The sequence below is a fragment of the Sciurus vulgaris genome, assembly GCF_902686455.1.
Source record: "Sciurus vulgaris genome assembly, chromosome: 1".
Lineage (NCBI taxonomy): Eukaryota > Metazoa > Chordata > Mammalia > Rodentia > Sciuridae > Sciurus > Sciurus vulgaris.
In genome coordinates, this window is record NC_136461.1 from 100,929,664 (window position 1) to 100,956,154 (window position 26,491).

A 26,491-nucleotide genomic window follows, 5' to 3' on the forward strand; every position below is an offset into this window, starting at 1 on the left:
GATTCCAGGCAATATTTTCTTTTGCCCAGAATGTGTGTTCTGGGCTTCTCAGAAAGGAGATAGGCTCAGTGCTTTGATTCTGCTCCCAGATAAGGAAGGTAGTCTTTAGACTTGGGCTGCAGAGGGTAATTCTTTAGCTGAAAGGGAGAAGTGCTTGGCACTGAGGCATCAGATGTCGGAGGGGAAGAGACAGCCTGTATGTCTCAAGGTGGGATCTGACTTCACAGCTTAATTGCTTTGCCTCAAACTTATTCCTAAAACAGCAAGAGACCAGCTCCTCTGAAGACGGGTGTCTAAGAGCTCCTAGAAGGTTATATGATGTGACTAGCCCAGGCTGAAGATAAAGCCAGTGTGGTCTTGGTCAAGGGTGAGGGAGGGAGAAAAGGAAAGAGTTAGGGGAAAGATAGAGGTCCTGCAGCTGTTATTTTTAAAATATCTACACACACTTGTGTTTAGATAGCAATTGTTTAGTCTGAAGTAAAGGGAAGCGAGGCTCTGGAAGGGTGGCAAAACCTGTGACCAGCAGGGAGGGAGAAGCGGTGTGGGTGGGAGAAGACTTCTAGAAAGCACACAGATCAGAAGGGCCCAGGAATCCGCCCCAGGGCAGAGAACATGTCCTCTCTCCTCCTTTTCCCGACATCCTCCACCGCTGCTTTAGGGAGACAAATGATCCCCATTAATTCCATCAGGTAATGAGCCAGTTGGTGCCATCATTAATTAAACTAATTAAAACACACGGGCCTTTGAGGTTGGCACGCACTTCCATGCCACCTCAAACATTTCATTTCATTCCAGCTCTGCCCCCAGGTGACTGCTGAGCCAAGACACAGGTCCTGAAGATCCTGCAGAAAGAAACCTAGGCCTGACCAGTTAACTTGCTGCATTCATCCTCTACCTCATTCAGTCATTTATTCACTCAGCTAACCAGCAATGAGCACCACCTGCACTGAGAGCTGGGACACAGAGAGATAGGACCTGGCACGTGCCATCAAATCAGAGAATCAGAGACAGGCAACACTCAGCTTAACCAAAGTGCTCAGCATTTTTTTTTTTTTTTCCAGTGCTGGGGATGGATCCCAGGGCCTTGTACATGCTGGGCAAGGCAAGTACTCTACCACTGAGCAGCCACTCAGTTGCTCCTAAGCGAACACTTGCTTTAGGATGTCTAAAACATAAACCTCACCTTATCTAATCTTCGCAAGCCTGGGAGAAATATGTAGTCATCTTCCCCATTTGCAGATAAGAAATCCCAGGTTGAGAGTTGCGGTGCGGTTTTGCTGCCCAAGGAGAACAGACTGGAACTTGTGTCTGTTACTTTGATTCTGATTCTCCCCTTTACCACCCAGGAAAGCAGAAGCAGTTTTCTGTAGCCAGGCCTGATCACTGGTTTCAGGGAAGGCTTTTCCAAGGGGGTTAGCGGATGAGCAGGTCAAATCAGTGGGAAGGTGAGAAAGGCATTTTGTGATAAAGGGGTAGCACTCACGAGGCCCAGGACCACAGGTACCTAGGCTGTTCCATAACTGGATGCATTTGGCGGGCTGTTGCAGAGTAAAGAGAAAAGGGCATTTGTGAGGCAAAATGGAGGTCGATTTAAAATATCCTAAAATTCCAAAAGGCAAAAGATGATTCTGAGATATTTCTCAGAAGCCAAATGGAAAATCAGGATGGGTTTAGATGAAAGTTTATCCTCAGCATCTGTCATGCTGTCAGGGCTACAAGCAACAGGGGAAGATTTCATTGTTCAGACCTCTTTTTCCATCGTCCACTTTATCATTCTGCACTCTGTTTTGCCATAAGCTAAATATTCCTTCTCCTGTCTAAACACTTGGTTCCAAGGACCCTTCTCTGTGAGCGACCTGTCTTCTCCATCTCCCGGGCTGCACCCTGTGGGGGGTTTTGGCCCAGCTCCAACCACGTCTGCTCTTGCCTTCTCGGCTGTCTGCCACTGTGGCCCTTATAGCCTCTTGGTACACAAAGACCTCTTGCCTTGCTCAGCTTTTTTAGTCCCCGGAGGTCAGGCTGCCCTGGCCCTGAGGCATGCAAATGCCAAGCAGAGAGAGAGAGACTGAGAGAGAGAGAGAGAGAGAGAAGGTGTGTATCAGGGCAGGGTGAGACTGCTTCAAGTAGTAGCTCTTATATGTCATTACTCTCCCAAGTTTCTGTCCCCACCCTACAACACCTTATTGATCTGCTTGCTTCTTGAAAGAACTGGACACTTGGCTCATTTTATCCTCTGCACTCACGACATGTGTCACTCACAGAGCAGAGCACACAGTTGGCTCAAGTCTTGTTTATTGACTAAATCAGGAACTCAGACACCAGGGCATGGGGTAGGCTATTTAACAAAGACTCATGGATGGGGTTCTCATTGTACCCTCAGCCAGGCCATTCATATTTAATGGGACTTCAGAGTCTCTTGGCACTACTTCTTCCCACCCTCAGCCACCACTGCCACCAGATGCATGTCTGCTTAATTACAATTCATGAAGCGCTCGCCTATTAATAAAGCCTAATTAATCCAGTCACGCCACCCTGAGATGTCATCGGGGATGCAAAGACCATCAGCCACTTTGATAGCAGCCCTGAGCAGAAAGAAGTCAAAAGAGACTTGGCTTCAGATCTGGCATACCTCCACCACAGGGCTTTGAAAGAAACTCTTCTTCAGAGTACCACAATCTTGGAGGCTGACAGGTTCTATGCCTGGCTAATCCTTGGCACTGTCCCCATGTCCTGCATGCACTGTCTTGTGTTGTTGTATTGATTGCCTCCCCCATCAGACGGGAAGCTGGTTTGAAGACAGGGTTGTGCTTCTCAATTTTTGTGACCCCTCAACCCATCCTCCCCAACTTCCTCTACCCTGGCCTTCCACTTCAGGATTGACTTTATGAGCATGTGTGCATGCAAGGTTGGCATGGGGGAAGCTGTGTGCGTGTGGAAGGGGGACTCAGGGAGTCACTCTCCTGTGCAGTGCAAAGGGAAGTGTGGGTGCGTTCCAGTTTTGAAGTCAACTAGATCTCAGCTGCAGGCCTAGCACTGCGACTCCCAGCTGTGTGACTTTAGACAAATTCTTTAACCTTTCTTTGCCTCAATGTTATCATCATTTGTAAAATGAGAACAACAGCACCTGTATTGGAAATGATTGTGAGGACTAAATAGAGTAATTTTTAAAAAAAATTTGGTGAAGTGATATATATATATATATATATATATATATATAGAGAGAGAGAGAGAGAGAGAGAGAGAGAGAGAGAGAGAGAGAGGGAGGGAGGGAGAGAAAGACTCATCATGTCCTAACCATTCAATTGAATTAATTTTCAAAAATTAATCAAACAACTAGATAAGAAACAATACTGGCATCCTGAAGACCTCACTTGTGATCTCTATAATAATAAAGTACCTGTGAAGTGTTTAGTAAAGTGCTTGGCATCATTATTCTACTATGATCTCTCCCTCATTTCAGAACACCCTGTTCTACCATCATTACATTTGATTCAAGCTTATCCTGAAAAACAGAACAGAATAATTCACAATAAGGAGGGGTGGTTAGGGAAGAATAGTTACTTTATATTAGGTAAAGGTGAGTGAAGGGAGGGGAAGGGGTATGGGGGAAGGATTGATAGTAGAGTGAAACAGACATTATTACCTCATGTACATATATGACTACATGACTGATATGATCCTGCAATATGTACTATCAGAAAAATGAGAAATTACTCTCCAAATATGTATAATTTATCAAAATGTATAAATGCATTCTCCTGCCATGTACAACTAATTAGAACAAACACTTTTTTAAAAAATAAAAATTTATTATAAGGAATTTGCTTACATGATCATGGAGGCTGAGAAGTCCCACAGGCTGCCATTTGCACACTGGAGATTCAGGATGGTGTAGTTCTATCCAGGCTCAAAGACCTGAAAGACAGAAGAGCTAATGATGTAATTTATGATCTGAATGCTGGAGAAGACCAAAGTTCCAGCTCAAAGCCAGGCAGAGGAAGTAAATTTTCATTTATTCCTTCTTTTTGTTGAATTTGGGTCTTCAGTGGATTGGATGAGGCCTCATACTAAAGAGGACAATGTGCTTTCTTAGTCTACCAATTCGAATGTTCATCTCATCAAGAAGCACCCTCATAGACACATCAGAATAATGTTTAACTAAATATCTGGGAACCCTATGGTCCAGTCAAGTCAACACATTAACCATCACAACAACACTATCCCATTAAACAAAACCACCAGCATCCAGTTGGCGAGAGCCTTTAGGAACATCTACTGTTTCTGTGATGACGTGCCCTTCCATCAAAGTTGGTTCCATTGGATCAAAGTGTTTCAGATAGATGGAATGAGACCCAGGTCTCTGTCCAGGGGCATTATGGTTTAGGTATGAGGTGTCCCCCCACCCCAAACTCCTGTGTAAATGCAGAAATAGTTAGAGGTGAAACAATTGGATTGTGAGAACTGTGACCTAATCAGTCCATTCTAGTTCGAATGGACTGACTGGGTGGGGACTATAGGCAGGTGGGGCATGGCTGGAGAGGTGGGTCACTGAGGGCATGTCCTGTGGCCTCTTCCCCCTCTCTCTCTGCATCCTGACCCCATCATAAGCTGAGCAACTTTCCCCCACTGGGCCCTCTGGCCATGATGCTTTACCTCATCTACGGCTCAGAGCAATGAACTTGGCTCACCATGGACTGAACCTCTGAAACTGAGAGCCCCAAATAAACTTCTCTCCTCTAAGTTGTTCTGGTCGGGTGTTTCCCAGTAGTCTGGAGGAGTGATTTTCAAGCACCTCCTGAAGCACAGATGACACTCTGGCTTTGCAATATGGACATCAAGTTTCAGTCTTATCTTTGCTAGATTAGGATATGTCTTGAATCCTTCCATCAGTCGCCTACTAATTACTTAAAGTACAGTGATGAATAGACTGTGACAGGAAAGGTTTTCCAAGAAAAACAATGAAGCTCAGAAGCCACAGTAGACACTGTGGTGATAGGAACAATCTTTCTGGGGGCCAGAAAACTGGAGCAGATGCTTGCTCCTGGGACTGGCTGGTCCTCTGGGGGCTGAAAAAAGGGTACATCTCTATACTTCCTTTCAGCAGAATGGAAGATGCCTACATGGGATGAAGGGAGGGGTTCCTCTTTCTCTATCTAAAACTGTAGAATAGTAAATAAGAAAGACTTCTTGGCCTACATTGCACCAAAAAAGTACGGCTATTCTCTTGGATTCAAAAGACTTTTGAATTTGAAACCTAATGGAAAGGGAGCCTATGGAGAAAAGTGCCCAGCATATAGTATGTCCCAAGAAGAAAATCCAATCTGATGAAGAAAATGATGTTCCAGTTGTCAAAGGTGCCCAGATGGGTGAGCTCTTATGGAGGTGGTGAACCCCACTGCTGGTGAGGTTTGCGAACAGGCTGTATGACTACTCCTCAAGACATTACATAGAGAACCCACATTTTTGCGGAATGATTGACTTTCTTTACCTTAAGGTTCTCTTCCCATTGGGATCTTACATCTGTGAGCTAGCATGCCACTGATGTGAATATGCAGGGTCTAAGGGCCAGACAGAGTCTCAATGGCCATGTGTCTCAAACTCCACCCAGCAGGGGACCATCCTCCACAGTCCTCCTGCACCTCTTGACTCACTTTTATTTTTTTACCTATGTCTTTTTTTATTTGTTCTAATTACTTATATATGACAGTGGAATGCATTTTGACATATCATACATAAATGGAGTCTAACTTCTCATTCTTCTGGTAGAATGATGTAGAATTACACCAGTTGTGTAATCATATATGTACTTAGGATAATAATATCTGATTCATTTCACTGTTCTTCCCACCCGCCATAGCACCTCCCCTCCCTTCATTCCCCTCTGTCTAATCCAAAGTACCTCTATTCTTCCCTAGCCACTCCCCCATTGTGAATTGCATTTGAATATCAGAGAAAACATTAGGCCTTTAATTTTGGGGGATTGGCTTATTTCACTTAGCATGATATTCTCCGACTCCATCCATTTACCTGCAAATGCCATAATTTCATTCTTCTTTAAGACTGAGTAATATTCCATTATGTATATACCACATTTTCTTTATCCATTCATCTGTTTAAGGGTGCCTAGTTTGGTTCCATAGTTTAGCTATTAAGAATTGAGCTGCTATAAACATGGATGTGGCTGCCTCACTGTAGTATGCCTATTTTAAGTCCTTTGGGTATAAATTGAGGAGTGGGATAGCTAGGTCAAATTGTGGCTCCATTTCAAGTTTTCTGAGGAATCTCACACTACTTTCCAGAGTGCTTACACCAATTTGCAGTCCTACTCTTAACTTCCTTTTACCAGATGAGACTCCTTTCCCAGAGGGGTCACTTATGAAGCAGGTATCCAAAAATGTGTGTTGACTAATGAGTTGAGATCCACTAAACTCACTGAATCTTGGCTTTTTCAGCCTAGAGGAAAATAATTCCTACCTTTAGGTCTTGAGGACAGCATGAGATAGGAATCTATCTAGCACTGACTGGCATTTGGTACAAAGGTCCTTCCTTTTCTTTTACCCTTTTCCCCACCCTGCCCCACCCTTCCTTCCCATAGTCTCTCTTTGCCCTTCTTCTAGAGCCTATTTCACAACTCGTTACTGTGCTTCTGGTTGTTGCTTACTTGTTGAGTGTCTGACACCCCCACCTGACTGTCAACTCTCTGAGGGCAGTGTTGTCCACAGTACCTACACATAATGCATACTCCTAGCCAAGAACTTGTTGAACAAACCAGTGAACCAGCCTCCAAAACTTCCTGAGGATGTCCTGATGACAGCTGAACTGGTTTCACACCTGAAGTTATGCCTTGGAAAGAACTTAGTCTGCCATTACTTTTTATGCCCACAAAAAACAGCCCTTTGGATAGTGATGGTCATCTCGGTTCTCCCATTGTGTCAGTAAGCTTTTCATTACAGACAAGAACAACTTAGAGGAGGAAAGTTTATTTTGGGCTCCATGGTTCCTGAGGTTTTGTCCACAGGTGGTCAACTTCATTGCTCTGGGCCTGAGGAGAAGCAGAGCATTATAGCAGAAAGACGTGGCAAAGAAAGCTGTTCATCTCACGGCAGCTGAGAAGGAGAAAGGAGAAGAGAAAGAGCAAGGGAAAGAGAGAGAAAGAGAAAGAAAGGTGACGGACAGCAGGCCATGCTCCCAGTGACCAATATCCTCCAATCACACCCTACCTGCCTACAACGGCCAGCAAGTAGTCGATTCAGCTATCAACAGATTAATTCCACAAATGGATTAATCCACTGATGAGGTCAGAGCCCTGATCATTGCCTAAAAGCTGCACCTCTGAACCTTGCTGTTTTGGGGCTCATGCCTTCAAACATGTGCTTCTGGGAGACATTCCAGATCCAAACTCTAACACCCATCTTCTTTTCTGAGCTCAGAGTTAGACTTTCCTCTTTGCCTCTGCTTCTGCTCTCCCTTCGCCACTCATTTCTGGAGCCCTGGCTAGCAGGCACCCACAGGCAGGCTTCCTGGACTGTATGTGACCATTGCCAATGGCTGCTTAGTAATTTCTTTAAAATGGCCTGGGTTTTTGCATTACATCAATTTGCTACCCTCCCCCCACACACTCCCAGAGCAGCGTCTTGATAGTCCTGATACCCATATATCTCTATTTTCCAAAGAGTTTTCTGTTTGACCTTTCAAACAGAAAGGTCATGTTTGTAATCATGTTTGGAAAACTATAAAGCCCTGTGCCAATGGAAAAGATTTATCTCACCATTCAGTCTGACATTTGCGATCTTTGATACATAGTAGGAGAGTGTGCGTGTTAGCTTTGCTCGGGAGAAAAGTGGAAAGTTATGAACACAACCTTCTGAATTGGGGCAGAAAGCCTGGAGGAGGCTGACAAGGGAGGAAGAAAAGATTCTATCCACGTAAAGTGGGTTATTTGTGTTTTACAATAACTAATAGAGTCCTGCGTTGGAGAAAGACTTCTGTTACACGCCAAGTGCTTGGAATTCACTTATTGCTTAATAAATCCCACTGAAGGGTCTCACGAATTAATACAGTGATGGGACTTCTGCCTTTTCCATATACATGAATTCAGTAATAACTGTAATTATTATGAAGTTATAATAAAACATGATGTGTTATGCTGCTAATTCAATGGCAATAAGGATGAAGTATAGGAACATCCTCATTCTGCATTCATCACTTTTTCCTCTTAATTATGAAACAAATCCCCCGGCTGAAAGGCAGGAGGAAGAAGCCTCATCCTGCCTTGACGGGGCCTCCTCCTTAGTATCATTGCCTGGTGTTGGTGGTCCCAGCTCGCCCTCCTCTGGGGCAGGAAGAAGGGCAGATCTCTGCACAGGAGGTCCACTGCTCTGGTGGATTGAGTTAGCAATCAGGTGGAGAGATGAATGAAAAATGCCTTTTCTCCCTACCTACCTTTTCTACCCCCTCGCACTACACTGTCTGTGCCCTCTCAGGCCATAGTTGATTGACCCAGGGTAGACCTTTGAACCCAAGAAATCAAATATCAGGATAAATGCTCAAGTGGTTTGTATTGGGTTCTGGAACTGGGGGATCTTGCAAGGCCAGGGCTGGAGTAGAGAATGTATGTCTGCAGAGGGAAGGAGGCAATGGAGGCAGCCTGGAGAGAAAAGAGGAGAAACATCACCCACCCCAGAGAAGCTGAAGAGCAGCCCTGGGGTCCAATACTGCAGATGCCAGTGTCCATTTTTCAAGGTATTTGGTTGTTCTTCTTGCCCTCAGCTGGCATAAGTTATGCTTGCATTGTTTCACAAATTCTCCTTTATTATTTTATCTAGTATTGGGTGCGTTTCTAGCTTCGCATCTAAACAACTTTCAAGATCTTATAAAAAATACCATACCTCTAGCACAGGTTGGAATTCCTCAGTCTGAAGGCAGGAAGAGGATCAAGCACAGAAAAGTTCCTTCTGCCTATTAACCTGCTTCCAAACAGATGGCCATGGACTGTATCACACCTCAAGATGTTGTGCTTCATTGACTTGTTCAACAATAACATCAAGCACAGCTCCAAGAAGGTGCTGACCTGCTGATAAGATACAGAGGTGAATGTGTCAGAAACAGGTTCTGCCTTCAGGAAACTTGAAGTCCACTAGGGAAGAATTTAGAGCCTTCTCTTTTTTAATTTTTTAAAATTTTTTACAGACTACATTTTGATTCATTGTACACAAATGGGATACATCATTTCATTTCTATGGTTGTACACGATGTAGGTTCTTACCATTCATGTAATCATACATGTACATAGGGTAATGATGTCTGTCTCATTCCACCATTTTTCATACCCACCTCCCTCTCATTTCCCTCTACGTAATCTAAAGTTCCTTCATTCTTCTCTCACCACCCCCCCAACCCCCATTATATATCGTTATCCACTTATCAGGGAAGACATTTGACCTTGGTTTTTTGGGATTGGTTTATTTCACTTAGCATGATATTCTCCAACTCCATTCATTTATCTGCAAATGCCATAATATTATTCTTCTCTATGGCCGAATAATATTCCATTGTGTATATATACCAGTTTCCTTATCCATTCATCTGTTGAAGGGCATCTAGTTTGATTCCACAATCTAGCTATTGTGGATTAAGCTGCTATAAACATTGATGTGGCTGCATCACTGTAGTATGCTAATTTTAAGTCCTTTGGGTATAAACCAAGGAGTGGGATAACTGGGTCAAAAAGTTGGTCCATTCCAAGTTTTCTGAGGATTCTCCACACTGCTTTCCAGAGTGGCTGCACCAGTTTGCAACTCCACCAGCAATGTAAAACTGTGCCTTTTTCTTGTCTCCCAACTCTCTGAAGAATCTGACTCTAGAGCTAGGCCTCTAGAGCTTGGCCTCTTCTATCACAGGTTAGTCTGGCTTCTCAAAGGGGAGTGGGAATGACAGAGGAGTACAATCCAGGACTATCTGCTTTCAAAGATCTTCCTCCCAAAATGGTCTACAGCAGGGGGTACTTCTATCCACCTGCCTCACATGCTCTCATGGACAGAAGTAGAAAGCCAGTGTCAACAGGATGGAGAGTGTGAAGGTCTCGGAGATCATCTTCTCCAAGCAGGAACGTTAAACATAAGGATGAGTAAAACTCCTCTTGCTGCTACGGGCAGGGAGAGGCTGTTTCTCTGGTGATGGATTGTCTCCACTCTTGTGAGGGTGTAATGATCTTGTTTCTCACTCCTGGTGCTCACAGTTGTCAGGACCTAGAGTAAGACTTTATTGGATCCAAGTTGTGGTCAATTATGCTTCTCAAAGGAGGGGAGAAAAGCCCAGCAAGCTGGCCCCATGTCTAGAATGGAGAGTCACAATGGAGGGTGAAAACTGGGTGAAGACTCCCAGCAGCCCTGAGTTGATCTCTTTACCTCCCCGCAGATCTGTTCTTCACCTTCCCCAATGTCAAGAATGTCAAGAATCCACTGCTCCCCATTTCCCAGCCCACCCTTCTCCCAACCTGCCCTCTTCAGCCCAGATAAGTTGGCCATTCAGCTACCTTGTCACCAACACTAGTTCCTTTGCCCTTTCATATTCCTGCCCATCACCTTCCTAATTCCCTCTAAACATGAGACAAAGAAATGGTCAAGACTTTTTCTACTTCTGCTCCCAAATTTTTTGAAAGTTGTTGGGAACCTCCCCTGTCTCTCTCACACACACATCTGTGCTGGTAGCCTCCATTATGAGTTAAGGTTTTCCAACTCCTGTGGGCTCAGAGGATGGAGCATAGTGGCAATTGCAGCCCTTCAACATTCTTTTCTCCTCTGACATTCTTTCTACTCTTGCTCATGGCCCTTTATTGCCACGTCTATCCTCTACAACTTAAGTCCAGCACCTTTTTGGTTTTAGGAGATCCCAAACCTGATGGTAGCTGATTGGACCAAAGGTGGTGCCTGTGTAAAACTAAGAACCAATTAGATTCCAGTTAAGGACTGCGACACAGAGGATCCCATTTGTCCATGTTGGACTCTGGAGCCAAAGAATGGCAGACAAGCAGAGAAAGCTAGAGAGAGGCAGGTGCACAAAGAGAAGCAAAAGTGGGATTTGCTTGCCTCTCAGTAAATCCCCACTTGTACTTCGGCTACCCTGAATAGATTTCTGTTCTGAACAAACACATTTGCTGACTCAGACTCAGCAAGTGAACTCACCTCCTACCCACTGATGAGCCTGACTCTCAATTTCACTCACCTTTAATCCTTTGGCCTCCAACTTCAATCGGTGGCCCTCAAAGTGTAATTTTCTGTGACCTCACTCATTCTCCCTACCCTCCAGATCAGAGAAAGATGAGCCCTGACTCTCTTCCAGGTTCATCCCTAAGCCCTTGGCTCCATTGTCTCCTGCTCCTGGATCCATTGGTGATGCCTTTTTTCTTATCACTATACCTCAAATGCTCCTTCTCAAAAGCTTATTTATGTGTTAAGTACTTTCAACCCTAAAAAACAAAACACCATTCTTTGAATTCGCTTTCCTTCCAAGCCACAAGCTCATCTAAGGCAACAAGGGATGGTGGAAAGAGCACAAGATGGAGAATCAGGAAATGAGGATTTGGGTCTTAGCTCTTAGCTCTACAATGTAATTAGAGCTGAGTGATGTTTAATAAATTCCCTAACCTCTCTGAACTTTTTTATTTAATGGGAAAAAAATGGTAAAGATGGAAATCTCACCCACTTTGCAGTTATTGTGAGGATTAAATAATTTTATTTATATTGGTAAAAAGAGCCTAATACAAAAAAAGTTAAATCAGAGGAGTAATTTATTCTATCATTTCTACTTTCTACCTTCCGTTTACTCATCAATCATTTGCAGTCTGGTCCTGCCCCCGCCCCCCTCCTTACCCCATACTGCTCTGTAACCACTCAAGTCAAGGTCACCAATGGCTTCTTGTGTACCACCTCTGGAATGGCTTCTTATCTTTTCTATTCTGCAGTCACTAATGAATGGACAGTCAGATCCTTCCTCCTCTCTTCTATTCTGGATTTCCCTCTCATCAGCATCAATTGACTGTGTGCACAAACTCATCTTTCCCTCACCTCTGCCATGCAAAACTATGCCCTTTTGGTGTCTCCTACTTTAACATCAGCAGGCAACCAGTCATGCACACCGAAGAAACCAATGTTCACTTTTCTACTTCTCATCTTGGCCCCAGCCAGCCACTTCCTATCTGAATTATGCAAAATATTTCTCAAATTGTTTTTTTGTTGTTGTTGTTGTTATTGTTGTTGTTGTTGTTGTTCATGTCCAGTGCAGCATCCTTGTCTAACTCTCATTGGTTCTTACCTTGTCTAGCTTCCATGGGCTTCTGCTGGATCCTCCAACTGGTACTCCAATCCTAGTGCTGTTTTCTTCTCAGAATAGTTATGTGTGCCCCTTCCCCACAGAGTTAATAGCCACAAACTCTAAGCCAAACCTATCTTTATACCTTCAATTTTTATATTCCCAGAGATGAATCTCACTCTCTACCTTACAATGGATTCCCTCCTCGCCTCCAAGGCTTTGTCTAAATTGTCTTCATAGACTAGGATGCTCCCCTTCCCTCTCGTATGCCTGGAGATATGTGGGATCAACTGAAATGTCATACCCATCCCACCTGGAGCAGACTCTCCTTCTTACTCTGTTCTCTCTGCATCTCTCTCTGTCACACAGTCTGGTTCCCTTCCTTGAACTTGTTACAAATCCTGATTATCATATATAGCCAATTGAACTGTCTGGAGAGTAAACTCTGAGATGAAGTTTAGCTTGCAGGATGTGTACTGAAGAGGAATCAACACCTGTGTAAGGGAGGGGAAGGAGGCTGGAGCAGGCAGGGACACATTTATCTTCCATACAATATCATTGACACCCTTGGTTGACCCCATAGGAAAATCTGGAGACAAAACTTTCAATGTCAAGCTGAAATGGTTAGACTTTTATAGTCTGTCTCCATCAGTCCCTGGATGGTGGCCACAGTAATCTGAGCATGACCTTGGGCAAGACAACTCTCTGTGTCTACTTGTAGAAGTCCCCCCAGATTCCACAGAGCTTTACTCAGATCTGCAGTTAGTCCAAATTAAAAAAATATATATCTGGAGCTAAGAATAGATATGAAAGTACAAAGAAACCCCCTAATTTGGGGAGATAATTAAAACTGCGGTTTCCTTTTTCAGCAATTGTTTGAAGCTCTGGGCTCTAGGGCTTTCTTTCAAGTCCCCCTTTCTCCACTAGCCTCATCTTTGGCCTCCGGCCAAGGTGGAGAAAAGACAAATAGACCCTGGGCTTCCCTCCAACTCACTGCCCCTCAGGCCTGGCGGGGGGTCTGACTCCAGCTCCTTCCTCTAACTCAGAGCCCCAGCAGCTTGGAGACTGTGGTTTTGGGGAGATCAACAGGAAGGGAAAAGACTCAGATCAGTGGCTCCAAGAGGACCAGAGGCTGAAGGCATTGGCTCCGTGAAATTCTCCTTTTCCTCCCTCCCTCCCTGGCAGATGGAGTCAATAAGGATTATACTCAAACTCCGAGTGGTTCCAGTGCTTATTGGAAAAAGGAGGGAGGAGAAAATCCTCTTTTCTTCTTTCCCCCTTCAAAGCTGATGAGAAATCAGCAAAGCCTGGTACCGGAGCTCTGGGCCATCTTCCTGCTCTCTCCTCTCTGGCACGCCTGGCCTCCCTCTAAATCTGTACTCACAGCTGCCTCTGAACCTCTTCCTGGTTACCCTCCAGGAACCCCCAAAGGAGTGAGGTAGATGGTATCCTAAAGGTGAGGTCATAGGCAGGTGACACTTAGAGACCTGGACAGGATAGAGCCAAGGCTGACCTGGGGCAGGACTATGGTAGACACCAAGTTAGGTTGCCAGACTCCCATGGTCCCCGGGTCTTCCTGAGTCATCCTAACGTACCTGTTGATAGCCCCTGCATGAGGCTGGTCTCCGTAGGTACTGCATATCACATACACACCACACTTACATAGATACAAAAGCATTGAGGAGAAGCATTCTTTTATTTATTTTTATTTTTTGAAAATTGGATAGGTAGATAGAAGAGATTACATTGTGCATCAAAGACCAAAACTTTCCAAATATTCCTCTTTAAATTTTTTTAAATTGATGCATTATATACACACATAATAGCGTGATTAATTTTGACATCTACAGAAGTGCATATAACATGGTTTTCTTCGTTTCAGTCTTCGGTACTTCCTTTTTCCCTTCCCTCCTCCATTCCCTGATCCCCTTCCTCTAGTCTCCAAATATTGCCTTTTGTGATCTCTTAACTCAGCCTCCAAATTCTCTCTCCCTATGGCAGGTTCTTCACCTCTCTCTTGGTCACTGTCACCGTCATTTTCCTTGCAACCCCTTCCAGCTACATAGATCTTCAGTCTCCTGCTGCACAGCTTCTCCACATCAACTTGACTACCCTACTCAGAGGCCAAAGGGAGCCCAAGAGAAAACAAAGCACAGATCCTGGTTTATGACCTTGAGAAACTAAACCTTCTGCCCTACAGGAAAGCTGTGTCCTGGCATTTGAAAGCTCTAGGTTCAAAGCACCCCCATCCTGCCTCTCCTGACTACTTACCAAGGCCTTGCCTGACCCCTCCTGGGAAAGGTCTTTGGATTTAGAATCAGAAATGGAAATTTGCATCTCGGTTTCACCATATTTTTTGCCATTGGATCTGGGGTAACAAAAGTTTCTTGGGGTATCTAACCTTACGATCCCACTGAATTTGTCCCAGGTGCTAGTAAACAAGTGATGATCCAGAAGATGCCCACATGAAGTGGGCATGACAGGAGACAGAGCTCCTGCCAAGGATTTTGCCAGGTAGGAAGAACCAGATGGTGCCAGTAGGGTGGGACAGGGATGGGCAGGCCACTGGAGAGACCAGGGGCGTGGGGTCACACCTGATTTCTTCCCACACTGCCACATGGGGACAAAGGTAGGTATTTTCCCCCTGGCCATGCTGTCTGTGAGAGGGAGATAGCTGGATTAGCCTTGGGCTTGCCAGCCCAGCCCCTGACTTGAATATCAATAAAGGCAGGATGAAATCTCCCCTTCAGGCATTTCCTATCCAGTGGCTCCTGTACATGCTTGGACACAGGTGGGTAGCAGACTGGAGATCTAATTAGTCTGAGCACTCTGGGCTGCTGATCCAAGCTGTGTGCACCTACATGTAACTCACTTATGTTTACATGGCCTGAAACTACTCACTCTTGGGTAAGAATCCCCGCTCCCCTATCAGATAGAAGCTTCTGGGAATCTTCTTTCATTGGTCTAGGAGATTCCAGAGGACAGAGAAGAGGAGGGGACAGTGGGCATAGGTCAGTGCTAGTGCTGGGTACCTTTCCCTAGCCCCTGCTGCCTGGTTACATCACTGTTTACAGCTCTAGGATGTTAACACTGCCCACCAGGGTCTGCAGGAGGCCCAGGGAAAGGGCCCACTTGGGAAAGTTATGGAGTTTGGATGGGCTCCCAGGGGATGCCACTGCATATTGTTCCCCCTTCATGATGTCACCTCTACTTCTCATTCCCCCAGAGCCATCTGACTCTTCCTTTCCTATCTGTTCAGGCCCATTCTGATATTAACAACTCGTAGACCTGTTAATATATTTTGGGGGGAAAAAGGAATGAAAGGCCCTCATTTGCAAGTAATGTAAAATGAACGTGCCTCTCACCCCAGGGACACTGCATGGAGCCTGCCTCTCACTATGAAGAGAAGAGCACTAGTCCAGTGAAACGAACCCCAGGCTCCAGAGGTGGAAGGAGAAGCAGTTATGGGTATCATTACTCCAGTGCCCTGCCTCTGAGGAGGCACCTACAGCAGCTGTGCTGGCCCCAGGGAGAAATATCCTCTGGTGGTCAGCAGAAAGGACCAGGGGCAAGGGATGGGCTTAGGCAGAAATTTCTAAAAAACTGGGTAATGAAGTCACAGAGGTAGCAGAAAGGGCACAGGACAGTCAACAGGCCTGATTTCAGGTCCCAGCTGAGTCATTCTGTGGGTCTTAATTGACTCATTTTAAAAAATAGATAGGAATATTTTTTAGATTGTTTTATACCTAACAACTTTGTTACTCAGAAGGGAAGTAAGTCAAGGTCATCTGGGATGAGCAGGAATCTGTGGGCACTGTGTTAGGGAAGAAGCTCCCCTGGAGCAGAGAAGGACACAGACTACAGAGGACCAGGGGTGGATCTGGGTGCTCAGGATTGCAGCTCATCCTTCCTGGGACACTGCATGAGCCAGGCCAGGGTGAGTCAGATCCCTCCTCAAAGTTTCTTTGTTTCAGGAGTGCTATGACTGCAGAGCTCATAATGAAGCCCTGAGTGATTCCATCCAGATGAAATTCAAGAAAAAGGTAGAAATCAGAACAGTGGTTATCCACTCAGTGAGGGAAGGACTCCAAGGGGGATTTGCTGGAGGTGCTCTGATTCTTGTTTGGGTGGTGGTTACAGGGATGTACATATATATCCAAATGCATGGGGTTGTCCATGAAGACTTGTGTGTGCTCTTCTGAGTGTAAATTATAACTCAGGAAAAAAATGAGCAACAGAAGAGACCAGGAATGGTTCCAGGCCAGGGAGAGCAGAGTGGCAAATGAGCAGGAAGTGAGCAGCCACAAGCAAAGGGCTAAATAGGTAAGAGAGGTGGAGGTAAGAGTGCAGGCATGGGGAAGAGAGAAATCAACAGGAAAGGGAAAGGACAGGAAGAGAGCAAGGGAGAAGGAAGAGTAATAGCCACTCCTCCTTGGGGACAGAGTGGCATGACTGGGGGAGATGGCAGCTTGGCCTGAGATGTCAGTTGGTCTGAATCGAGATCCTTGAAACAAACTGGCATCTTTCAAGGATGAGAAACAAGTAATAAAGCCACAGAGATAGAATTGTTTTTGCAAGCTGCAGGGCCATCGTTTTGGTGGCCACGCAGGACGACAGGAGTGGGTTCTCTGATATCCCTGTAATGGACCACCCTAGACTCAACCACCTGCAGAAATTCTGGGAAGGATAGCACTTGCTGTTGAACTTTCTGTCTTCCGCTGCTCAGAGGAATCAAGCTCATCTAACATTTAGGGTTTGCAGACCGTCTGAAATGTGACATGCACCACTTAGGGGCAGACGGACATTGATGTACAGTGTTAATATTACACTCTAAGTGGCTTCTGTGTGTTATACAAAAGCGAGGAATAAAACTGAACATATTCGTTTCTTCTTTTTAAAAAATGGGTGGTTTTTCTCAAAATTCATAATTCAGAGCCTCAGAGTGACAGAATGGATCCAACATTATTGGTGTCAGCAGCCTTGTCACGTGTGGGGTGACTACTTCCAGTCTGTGTCCTCATTCTTTGAAAAGTCAGGATGATGAAATTCCTTGAGGAACTCCCGGGGGGCTCTGGGCAGCCCCTTCTGCTCCTTGTACCCCCACCCCCTCGCCTGCTCAAGCCCAGCGAAACTTGGGACTCCAGTCAGCCCACCTCCATTTTCCATTTGACTTACTGGCTAAGGGCAAGTGCTTTGAGTCTAGCTCGCATTGGCACTATGGTGCCTCAGAGTTTCCTCATCTGTAAAATGGAACAGCAGGATCTACTTTTGAGGGTTACAATAAAGATAGAATGTTTTTAGATACTCACATGCCTGAGACATTTTCATCGCTTAGTGCTTGTTATTGTTATGTTTTCTCTCATTATCCTGAATGTGCCTATTCCCTGGCAGCCCTGGCCTTCTTTGCTTCTCTAGCCCAAGCCGCCTGGGGAATCCTCTCTCCTCATCTCTGTAGGCACGTGCTTCCCATCCTGTGAGGCTCAGTTTGGGTCCGCTCCAAACTCCTTCACTTGTCCTCTCATAGGACAAAACTTCGAGAGCAGTTTCAGTGAAATGTAGATCTCTTTATGGAATGTCTTCTATTGTTCTTTCTTTAAATATACACTAACTTCTTAAGGGCAGCACCTGAGTCTCATCTATATAACATCTAGCCTGTGGTGCTGGGTACTCCCTGACCCAGGCATTTGCTGTGTTCTCCCAACTCGCCCTGTTACGATTTGGATGTGAGGTGTTCCTCAAAAGCTCATGTGTGAGACAATGCAAGAAGGTTGAGAGGAGAAACGATTGGGTTATAGCCTTAACCCAATCAGTGAATAAATCCCTCATGGAGATGAAATGAGTGGTAACTGAAGTGATAGGGCGTGGCTGGAGGAGGTGGGAAGTGGGGGCATGCCTTTGGGGTATATATTTTGTATATATTGGAGTCTCTCTCTGCTTTCTGATCATCATGTAAGCTGCTTTCCTCCACCATACTCTTCCACCATGATGTTCTGCCTCACATTGAACCCTGAGGAATAGAGCCAGCCATCTATGGACTGGGATCTCTGAAACCATTAGCCTCCAAATAAATCTTTCCTCCTTAAAACTGTTATTGTCAGGTCTTTTAGTCACAGAAGAAAAAAAAAAAAAAAAAACTGACTAAAACAGGCCATTGACAGAAATCCCAGCCCCAGCTAGAAGCTCCAAACTAGAGCTTCTCTGTGCCAGAAAACACGGTGGAAAGGAATCCACTGTGTAAAAACTAGGCGCTGGTAGCCCTCTGGGGAAGGAAGATTAGTCTTCCTTTCATATGCTGCCTAGAGGTCTCCCTCAAACTCTGCCTGCTAGACGATCCACTTGTATGCCCAACTGGCATCTCGAACACAGCATGTCCAAAACAGAACTCTGAAAGTCCACACTCAGTGCTCTCAGTAAAGAGCTACAGCCTTCCATTCACTCAGGTCAAAAATCCTGAAGCCCACTCAGGCCCTTTCCTTTCTTTCACAACCACATTGAATCCTTTCACAATCCTGATATCTCTATCATCAAACTATACACTCACTCAATCATGTCCCACAGTGGTGTGCTGAGAGACAATTGTTAAATATTCATGAATGAGCAAGCTAGTTGTTAAACCATAAGCATTTGAAGTCAGCTTTGGTGGGACTATTTATACCACAGAAATAAGCAACTGCTGTGAATTGGAGCTTTTTTTTTTTTTTTTCTTTTTTTTTTTTTTTTTTTGTGGTACTGGAGATTGAACCCAGGGCCTTGTACTTGACAGGCAAGCACTCTACCAACTGAGCTATATCCCCAGTCCTTTCATTTTTCATTTTACTAATTTTTTCATACATGCATATAGGGTACTAATGTCTGTTTCATTCTACTTTCCTTCCCACACCCCCCCAACTATGGATCAGCATCTGCTTATCAGAGAAAACATTCGGTCTTTAGTTTTTTGGGATTGGCTTATTTCACTTAGCGTGATCTTCTCCAGTTCCAACCATTTACCTGCAAATGCCATAATTTCATTCTTCTTTAATGGCATACACATATGCCATTGTGTATATATACCACAGTTTATTTATCCATTCATCTATTGAAGGGCATCTAGGTTGGTTCCACAATCTAGCTTTTGTGAATTGAGGTGCTATAAACATTGATGTGGCTGCATCACTGTAGTATGCTGATTTTAAGTCCTTTGGGCATAAACCGAGGAGTAGGACAACTGGTTCAAATTGTGGTTCCATTTCAAGTTTTCTTAGGAATCTCCGTACTGCTTTCCAAAGTGGTTGCCCCAATCTGCAGTTCCACCAACAATGTATGTGTGTACCCTTTTCCCCACATCCTCACCAACACTTATTATTGCTTATATTCTTGATAATTGTCATTCTGATTGGAATGAGATGAAATCTTAGTTTTGATTTGCATTTCTCTAATTGCAAAAGATGATGAGCACTTTTTCATGTTTGTTGATCAATTGTATTTCTTCTGTGAAGTGTCAGTTCATTTCCTTAGCCTATTTATTGATTGGTTTTTTGTTTTTGTTTTTTTTTTTTTGGTGTTAAGTTTTTTGAGTTCTTTATATATCTTGGAGCTTACTGCTCTATCTGAGGTGTGTATGGTAAAGACTTTTTCCCATTCTGCACATTCTTTCTTCACATTCCTGATTGTTTCCTTTGCTAAGAAGAAGCTTTTCAGTTTGAATCCATTGCATTTATTGATTCTTAATTTTACTTCTTGCGCTTTAGGAGTCTTGTTAAGGAAGTCAGGTCATAAGCCGACATGATGAAGATTTGGGCCTACTTTTTCTTCTATTAGGTGTGGTGTCTCTGTTCTTGTGCCTAAGTCTTTGATCTGCTTTGAGTTGATTTTTGTGCAGGGCAAGAAATAGGGGCTTAATTTCATTTTATTCCATATGGATTTCCAGTTTTCCCAGCACCATTTGTTGAATAGGCTATCTTTTCTCCAATGTATATTTTTGGCACCTTTATGTAGTATGAGATAACTGTGTTTATATGGGTTTTTCTGTGTCTTCCATTTTGTACCATTGGTCTACATGTCTATTTTGGTGCCAATACCATGCTGTTTTTGTTACTATTGCTCTGTAGTATATTTTAAGGTCTGGTAGTGTGATGCCTCCTGCTTCACTTTTCTTGCTGAGGATTGCCTTGACTATTCTGTGTCTCTTATTTTTCCAAATGAATTTCATGATTGCTTTTTCTAGTTCTATGAAGAATGTCATTGGGATTTTAATAGGAATTTTATTGAATCTGTATAGCACTTTTGGTACTATGGCCATTTTTACAGTATTAATTCTGCCTATCCAAGAGCATGGGAGATCTTTCCAACTTCTAAGGTCTTCTTCAATTTCTTTCTTTCTTTAGTGTTGTGTAGTTTTCATTGTGAGGTTTTTCACCTCTTTTGTTATATTCATTCCCGGGTAATTTTTTTTTTTTTTTGAGGCTGTTGTGAATGGGGTAGTTTTCCTAACTTCTCTTGCAGTAGATTAATTGCTTATGTATAGAAATGCATTTGATTTATGGGTATTGATTTTATATCCTGCTAATTTGCTGATATCACTTATGAGTTCTAGAAGTTTTCTGGTGGAATTTTTTGAATCTTCTAGATATAGAATCATATAGTCAGCAAATAATGAATAGTTTGTGTTCTTCTTTTCCTATTTATATCCCTTTAATTTCTTTCATCTGTTTGATTGCCCTGGCTAGAGTTTCAAGGACAATGTTGAATAGAAGTGGTTAACCAAGACATCCCTGTCTTATTCCAGTTTTTAGAAGAAATGCTTTCAACATTTTTCCATTTAAAATGATGTTGATCATGGACTTAGCAAAAATATGTTTTACAATGTTGAGGTATGTTCCTACTATTCCTGGTTTTTCTAGTGTTTTGAACATGAAGAGGTGCTGTATTTTGTCAAATACTTTTTCTGCATCTATTGAGACTATCACATGATCCTTGTCTTTAAGACTATCGATGTCATGAATCACATTTATTGATTTCTGGATGTTGAACCAACCTTGCATCCCTGGGATGAACCCCACTTGATCATGGGGCACTATCTTTTTAGTATATTTTTGTATGCGATTTGCCAGAATTTTATTGAGAATTTTTGCATCAATGTTCATCAGGGATATTGGTCTGAAGTTTTCTTTCCTTGATGTGTCTTTGTCTGGTTTTGGTATAAGGGTGATATGAGCCTCATAGAATGAGTTTGGAAGACTATTTATACCACAGAAATAAGCACATGCTGTGAATTGGAGCTTTAAATTTTTTTTTTTGTATTTTTTCATAGAATTGTTTTATCAAAACTCCACTAACTTCTCACTGCTTCCACTGTTATCCTCAAGTTTCAAGCCTCCACCATCTCTAATCTGAATCATCACAGTAGCTTTCCACCTGGCCTTCCTGTGTTCATCCTTGCTGCCCTATGGACTACCTTCAACAAAGTAATCCTTTTAAAGGGTTACAACTAGGTTATGCTCAAAACTCTCTAGTGGCTTTCTATGTTACTCAGAGTAAACACCTAATCTTTAACCATGGCTTTCAAAACTCTGCACCTCTGACCCTCCACCACTTTTCTGATTTCACTTCTACCACTTACTTCATTCTAGCCACATGGATGTCCTTCATTCTCTTTCAACATGTCCAACATTCTCCCACCTCAGGGCCTTTGCACCTCCTGTTCCTTCTGCCTAGTAAGCTCTTATCCTGGTTGAGTTGACTTTCTTACCCATACCATTCACTTCTTTTTATGAGATTGGCCTGATTCCCCTGCCAAAATCAGCTTCCTCTCAGTCTGCCACTGCTCTCTAGTCCCCATACAATCCTATATTTTTTTTCTATATTACCACCTTAAACTTTGCATGTTTATTTATTTAAGTATCTATTACTTATCTCCTCATCCCCACTCCTTTAGAATGCAAGTTTCATGAGGTCAGAAACCTTTTTTTGTTGTTCATTTGTGCCTTTAGTGCTTGTTACAATGTTTGGGCCACAGTAGGTGCTCAATATACATTGAGTGAATGTTGCTGCCAAGATCCACAAGCTATTTCCCTAGGCCAAAGGAATCCTTGCTTGACAGTCTCTAACTTTGTCTTGCTTGACAATCTCTAACATTGCACATATGGTCATCTGGGTCTCCAACCTAAGTGCTCAATCTCCTCTGAGCATCTTTTGCAGCTGTCAGAAATTTAAAGAGAATACTTAATGGAGCAAATATCAATCAAAGTGCTAAGATACCTGACAAGAAGGAGTTCCCTTAATAAAACAAAAACTTAACATACATCTTTGAAACTGAACATAAGCTATCCTACTAGTGTTTATATAGAAGTGTTCTCAAAGGTTAAAACTAGAGTTTCAGGCTGAATAGATAAGAAATTGAGTGCTTGATTTTTCCCTTTTCCTTTATATAGGGTATACCCTAAGTGAAAAAAATACAAATATATGTAAATGCATGAACACAGAGATATATATTTATGAATATGTGTGCATGCATGTGTATAAACATGTATAATTTTATGTTATAACTGTACATACACATACATGTGTTTGTATTCAATTTTATGTGTCAACTTAACTGGACTATAAGATATTTGATTAAACATTATTCTTGGTGTATCTGGCAGGGTGTTTCTGGACAAGATGAACATCTGAATCAGTAGACTGAATAAAGAAGATTGCTTAGTGTGGCTGGGCCTCATTCAATCAGCTGAAGGCCTGAACAGAACAAAAAGAGCTGAGTAACAGGGATGTCCTCTTACCTAAGCATTTGAGTTAGGACATCAGTCTTGACCTGTTTTCAGATGCAAAATGAAACATTAGCTTGTCTGGTTCTCAGGTCTGTCAGCTCTTAGACAAGAACTTATATCATCATCTGTCCTGATTCTCAGACCTTCAGACTCAGGCTAGAACTACTCACTTCCTCTCCTGGACCTCCAGCTTACAGACTGTGGACCTTGGCACTTCTCAGACTCTATGACCTGACCCAACTTCTAATAGTAAATCTTTAGCACATACGTGTGTGTGTGTATACATGCAGCCTATTGATTTGGTTTCTCTGGCAAACCTAATACTATGTATTTATGCACAAAATATGTATGTATTCATATGCATATATGTATTTATGTGTATGTGTATATATGAATTGGGCTTTGCCTCCAGGGTGACACATGACCCTCTAGGTCTTTGTTCCCTCTCTAGATTCAGAGCCATTTCAATTGAGAAGACACTGTGTGGGGGTGGGGCAAGGTGAAGTTACTGGCATGGCCCTTTTTCTATTGGGATGACATACAGTGTGAGAACTCACAGAAGGAGGAAAAGAAGTCTGAACAATGAAGAATACATTGCTTCACTAACCCCTACATTGGGGAAAGTCTCTATCTTTAATAATGGGATCTCTGTCTCCAACTCACCCAGGATGGAAACTTGAAGGGCATTTTTTACACAGATACACACCCACCATGCACCCTCCTCTGTCACCAAGTTCTACAAATATCAATATTTTCTTCACAAGTTTATAACAAAGTGTTAACCAAGGCCACCTTTGGACAGAGGAACTGGTAGAAAGAAGGGAGAATTTTTTATTATAGCTTTTTTTCTATTCTTTCAGTTTTCTAAACCTCTACATAAATTATTCTCTTAGATGTCAGCAATATCAAAAAGTTATCAGAATAAATGTGCTTTTATATATGCGCATATATATACACACGTACACATGCCTGCATATATATGATGTGTTTATATAAACAACTGTGTATATTAAACACCTTTTCCTTTTTAATGTCCTTTGAATCTGCTTTCCGTTGCCACCAGGCAGGGCCCACATCACTTCTTGCTTCCTCACCAGTCTCCTTTCCACAGGTCTCTCCCTCCCAATCCATCCTGCACACTATTTCTAAAATAACCTCTCTAAACACTTATTAAGTGAATTCTGGGTCATTTTTTTTCTTGAACTAATACAAGGAGATGACTATCAAACATGAACTTTCCCAGCTTGATGCCTGCTGCTGAGGAAGCTCTCAATGAACACTAGTTTCCTCTTCTCTTTACCGTCCTAGTATCTGGAGAAGACTGTCCCAGCAGTTAAGCAGCCCAGGGAGTGAGCTTGGTGCATTCCAGAACAGCAGAGGTCAGCATGAGAGTGGACAAGAAGGGGACTGTAGGAGATGAGACCAGACAGGCAGTGGGGGCCAGTCATAAGAGAGGAGTGTCATGATCTCGTTTTCATGACACTCATATCAAGACACTCCTCGTGAGTTAAGTCATCACCTGGAGTTCTGAGTGGAGAGTAGACCATGGAAGTTGGGGACAAGAATGGAATCAGTAGATCAATAAGAAGGTGAGGTAAAAGACAGTGGAGCCTCAGGCCAGAATGGAATTGGAAGAGGCAGATTTGAGGTACTCCTTGAAAGAAACCCAACAAGATATGTTAATTTTAAACTACTTAGCCTATTTCTTTATATCTTTATTTTTATTTTATTTATTTATTTTTATGCAGTGCTGAGGATCAAACCCAGTATCTCACACATGATAGTCAAGTACCCTACCACTGAGGCAAAACCCCAGCCCAAGATGTGTTTTTAATTGGCTGTAAAAAAAGAGGAATCAGAGAATACCTCTACATTTTTTTACCCTAATAATGATGCCATTTGCTGAGATGAGGAAGACTGGAGTAAGGCGTGCACTGGAAGGCAGAGTTACATTTTGGACACATTGAGCTCAAGATGTCTGTTAGGTACCCAGGAGGAAACTTCATGAAGGGAGCTGAATATGTAAGGTTGACTCACTACAGGGAGATTCAGACCACAATTGGTTGACTCAACCAATAAAATAAAAACTTTAAATGAATGCAAAGTCCTTATCATTTGCTTAATAAACATTTATTGAGCACATACCATTAGATTCATTGACCCATGTGAAATAACCATCCTCATATGTCAAAAACAGTCAAATATTGGCCAGTTTCATATCATTCAAGCTAACATATCCAAGTGCCATGCCAAGCAGGCCTTGTGAAGGATAAAGATGTATTAAGTAAAATACCTGCTCTCCAGGAGCTGAAAGCCTAGAATGGGAAATAACATTTTAATTTAAATCTAGTAATAATAATAGTCACTTATATATCACTGGCTGTGTTCAGGCACTATAATAGGCAGTTTGCATGAATAAAATAACTGAATCACCTTAACTTCAAGAGGCAGCTACTATTATTATTTCTTTAAAAAGGTAAAGTCACTTCCCTAGCCAAACCGTGGTGGGTTAAAGATGGCTATAAATTATTTACCACTTGCTCTATGGAAAGGTAGAGTCTATACCCTCATCCCATCCCACCCAAATCCTGTGACTGGCTTTCACCAGGGATGAGTTCTAAGGGGGTTCATGAGGTCTCTAAAGTCAGGCCTTTATAGATCTGAAGTGTTTACTTTTGACCTCTGGGAGAATCCCCTTGTAGAAACCAGCTCCCATGCTAGAGCTCCAACCAACCTGAGACCACTAGGGTATGAGGAAGCCCAGACTCACTACATGCAGAGAGGGATGTCACATGGAGGAAACGAGGTTCCTGAATGACCCCAGCCACCACCTCCTGGGAGGTGAAAACTATAAGCAAATTATCTGCTGTTTGAAGGCTTTATGTTTTAGGGTTGTTTCCTATGTAGCAATAGATAACCAGAAGGCAACCAAAAAGTAACTAATCTGGGATCTGAACCCAGGTTGTCTAGTCTCACAATTCTTGCTGTGAGCTATTATACTACACTACCTCTCTAATGTGGGAGATGCATAAAATAAACACCACTGAGGGATTATACTGTGAAATCTAGGCTGTTGTTTTTTATTTTCCTGGAGTGATATTGATACTCATGGAGTCAAATAAATTAATATTCACATCTAGCAGACACATTTGGAACATGTTGTATACCATTGTATGCATAAATCCACATAATCTCATCACTGAAATTATAAAATACATGATTGTATCTTATCACTAACATCCAGTGAGAAGTGGTTGTGTATTCACTTTTTATTGCTGCATAACAAATAACCTCAAAAAGAGCCACCTAAAAACCACGTATTTATTTCATAGCTCTGTTTCCATGGGTATAGAATCCATGCATTGATTAAATGCATCGTCTGCTTATGGTCTCTAAGCAAAGTGTTGGGTGGACTACATTCCTATCAGAGGCTT